The sequence below is a fragment of the Coturnix japonica genome, chromosome 1 (assembly GCF_001577835.2).
Source record: "Coturnix japonica isolate 7356 chromosome 1, Coturnix japonica 2.1, whole genome shotgun sequence".
NCBI lineage: Eukaryota > Metazoa > Chordata > Aves > Galliformes > Phasianidae > Coturnix > Coturnix japonica.
In genome coordinates, this window is record NC_029516.1 from 69,996,882 (window position 1) to 70,000,989 (window position 4,108).

Genomic DNA, 4,108 nt, shown 5'->3' on the forward strand with positions numbered 1-4,108 from the left:
GAGGGGGCAAAACATATGGAAAAGATACAAAAACTGCTAACATATCATGTCCATAGGTGCGCTTCTGCCATCAGGGCGCCCGCCATTGCAATCCCGAATTAAAAATCTGCTTTTATCCTTCCCGATATCTCTTCAGGCACATCCTAAGGTATGTCACGACTTGTATATTTTTACAATGCGTACAACAAAACACTAAAACATACATTGTTGCAAGTTTATACAGGCATATTCTTAGTTCTATTTCAGACAGCTGGACAGACAGGAGCTGAAGTCTTTGTACCTAATAACTTCTACCTAATAGCTACAAACTGCATCACTTATATAATGAGACCTTGAAATAAAATATTCTTATCTTATTCTAAATGCAGAAACAAAATTTGATGCCGACAATCATCAGCCCAGGATAACTCCACATGACCAGCAGCCAGCAGATGGGCATGAATATGTGAGCAGAGACAAACCCTAAAGAATAAGATGACCAACTCAGCAATGCAAGACGAGACAATCAAGACCGCAACAAATACCAGGTAAACACACGCATGCACGGGATCCCTCTGAAAACTTCGAGGGCAAAGCCCGATCACACCGCACGCACGGGGTCCCCTCTGCAGGCGGAGGGCATCCCCAGTCTCACCCACATGCACGGGATCCCTCTGAAAACTTCGAGGGCAAAGCCCGATCGCACCGCACGCACGGGGTCCCTGCAGCGTGGGATGTCAGTTCTCACCATCATGCACGGATCCTCTGAAAACTTCGAGGGCAAGCCCGATCGCACGCACGCACGGGGTCCTCTTGCAGGCGGAGGCATCCCAGTCTCACCACATGCACGGGATCCCTCTGAAAACTTCGAGGGCAAAGCCCGATCGCACCGCACGCACGGGTCCCCTCTGCAGGCGGAGGGCATCCCAGTCTCACCACATAGCACGGGATCCTCTGAAAACTTCGAGGGCAAAGCCCGATCGCACCGCACGCACGGGGTCCCCTCTGCAGGCGGAGGGCATCCCCAGTCTCACCCACATGCACGGGATCCCTCTGAAAACTTCGAGGGCAAAGCCCGATCGCACCGCACGCACGGGGTCCCCTCTGCAGGCGGAGGGCATCCCCAGTCTCACCACATGCACGGGATCCCTCTGAAAACTTCGAGGGCAAAGCCCGATCGCACGCACGCACGGGGTCCCTCTGCAGCGGAGGGCATCCCCAGTCTCACCACATGCAGGGATCCCTCTGAAAACTTCGAGGGCAAAGCCCGATCGCACCGCACGCACGGGGTCCCCTCTGCAGGCGGAGGGCATCCCCAGTCTCACCCACATGCACGGATCCTCTGAAAACTTCGAGGGCAAAGCCCGATCGCACCGCACGCACGGGGCCCTCTTGCAGGCGGAGGGCATCCCCAGTCTCACCACATGCACGGGATCCTCTGAAAACTTCGAGGGCAAAGCCCGATCGCACCGCACGCACGGGGTCCTCCTCTGCAGGCGGAGGGCATCCCCAGTCTCACCACACATGCACGGGATCCTCTGAAACTTCGAGGGCAAAGCCGATCGCACCGCACGCAGGGGTCCCCTCTGCAGGCGGAGGGCATCCCAGTCTCACCCACTGCACGGGATCCCTCTGAAAACTTCGAGGGCAAAGCCGATCGCACGCACGCACGGGGTCCCCTCTGCAGCGGAGGGCATCCCAGTCTCACCACATGCACGGGATCCCTCTGAAAACTTCGAGGCAAAGCCCGATCGCACCGCACGCACGGGTCCCCTCTGCAGGCGGAGGGCATCCCAGTCTCACCACATGCACGGGATCCTCTGAAAACTTCGAGGGCAAAGCCCGATCGCACCGCACGCACGGGTCCCCTCTGCAGGCGGAGGGCATCCCAGTCTCACCCACATGCACGGGATCCTCTGAAAACTTCGAGGGCAAAGCCCGATCGCACCGCAGCACGGGGTCCCCTCTGCAGGCGGAGGGCATCCCCAGTCTCACCCACATGCACGGGATCCCTCTGAAAACTTCGAGGGCAAAGCCGATCGCACGCCACGCACGGGGTCCCCTCTGCAGGCGGAGGCATCCCCAGTCTCACCCACATGCACGGGATCCCTCTGAAAACTTCGAGGGCAAAGCCCGATCGCACCGCACGCAGCGGGGTCCCTCTGCAGGCGGAGGGCATCCATCGCTCACCCACATGCACGGGATCCCTCTGAAAACTTCGAGGGCAAAGCCGATCGCACCGCACGCACGGGGTCCCCTCTGCAGGCGGAGGGACCCCAGTCTCACACCCACATGCACGGGATCCCTCTGAAAACTTCGAGGGCAAAGCCCGATCGCACCGCACGCACGGGGTCCCCTCTGCAGCCGGAGGGCATCCCCAGTCTCACCCACATGCACGGGATCCCTCTGAAAACTTCGAGGGCAAAGCCCGATCGCACCGCACGCACGGGGTCCCCTCTGCAGGCAGAGGGCATCCCCAGGGGAGTGGGCACCCCACTCCCCTCCGCCTCTCTTTTTTTTTTTTGCAGGTACCACTGTTTTAAGATTCATCGCTGCTGTTTTCCTGTCAATGGCTTCTTCTTTTAGAAGTTGTTTATGAAGACAAACCAATTCCAAATCTGCGGCCCTATCTTCAGTTTCTTCTGGAAAATAATAATTTCTATTCATCTGAGTTATAGTGCTTCTCTTTGACCCATGGAATCCTGTCTGGAGGTGGGATGGCACTGGTGGTTACCCTTCCTGCATTAGCATTTGCGCACTCCCAACGGCAGCCCCCAGCCCAGCAGCACCATTCATCCATGCCTCAGCTTCATCCGGGTGCAGGGGAACAGTAATGGGGTGAAGTTCTGAGCAGCACCCCAGGGAACAGCAAACTGCGGTGAGGGCACTGTGAGGTTTCACCTCTTGCTGGGGACCGCCAACACTGTGCTTACCAGAAAACAGAACTTTTTGCTGTTGGGCAGCAGCTGGCATTTCTACCTCACTTCCTCCAGCAGAACCCAGCTGCATCAGCTGGTGGAGGAGGGCTGGCACGATTCAGCTGTCCCCAGGATGCCATGTCTCCAGGTGAGGGGAGGGGAGGGGAGGGGAGGGGAAGGGAAGGGGAGGGGAGGGACCTACAGGGCTAACTAAAGTTAAAGTACATTATTAAGAGAGTTTACAAGCTTGGATGCTGCCAGGCACCAGGCACCAACCACCTTGCTATGAAGCCTCTTGCAGTAACTGAAAACTCTCACATTAAAGAAAGCTTTCTGTGATGGTACACCAGTAGGAAATCTGTATCTGTGAAGCTATCCAGCAGCATCAGTTATTAGAGCCCTTTAAGAGTATCGTCTTGCACTTTCACTTAGAACTTCTGTAACAGGTGTAAAGAATCATTTTTCACAAGTCTTTCTAGTCCAAACAAGTTTTACCATCTAACATTAGGAACACAGTCAGCCTTTGTGGGCCTTCAGTACAGCTGAGCCTGGTTTGGAGCTCTTTTGCCAAAGTGATGCTGTAGTACTTTCACCTCAGATTAATTACAAAGTGACTCTGCATCAAAAATCATGTAAACCTTTAAAAATTATTGCAGTGGACTAAAAGGGACAATTGCATCATCTGCTCTTCCTGCCTGCACAACGTAGGCCATCGAGTTCTGTTCTCTTATATATACATACACGAATTGGAATAACTGTAGTTGGACTGAAAGTCATAATCCTGAAAGCAGCCAGACCTCATTTGTAGGTGTCAAGGAAGAAGAATTTGTTACTTGACTTGGTGAACAAACCTTCTCACTGTTAAAAATGTATTTATTTTTTTATAGGAACACGAGGCATTGTATAGAAATGTTTTGTTTCTCAGACAGTCGTTTACATGAGTCTGCTTCCAAATTTTTATTTTTATTATGTTTTTTTCATGAATGTTAAAGTCCTACTCACTGACATCATCTGTTTGAAAAGGAAGGAGTTTACTAGCAGCTTCTAGATAGGATCGACATCAGCTTTACAGGATGGAAATCTGTTAGCTCTGTAAGTCTTTGCCTCCTACTACCACCAGATGGTAGCCTTAGCGAGCGTTTCCCCTCACTCTGCACAGTCAGTGAGATTCAGTATTCTAACTGCAAGGTTTCTGAATCGAGAAAGCCTTC

At 53.3% G+C, this 4,108-nt stretch overlaps 1 long non-coding RNA gene across 1 annotated transcript in view; it reads left to right on the forward strand.

Moving 5' to 3' along the window:
* Positions 1-2,260: 2,260 nt before the first annotated feature.
* LOC116653979 overlaps positions 2,261-4,108 on the forward strand; it is a 21,091-nt gene continuing 19,243 nt past the window's right edge. The window contains exon 1 of the long non-coding RNA XR_004308699.1: positions 2,261-2,429. This is a non-coding gene — a long non-coding RNA (uncharacterized LOC116653979). The remainder of the gene's footprint in view (positions 2,430-4,108) is intronic.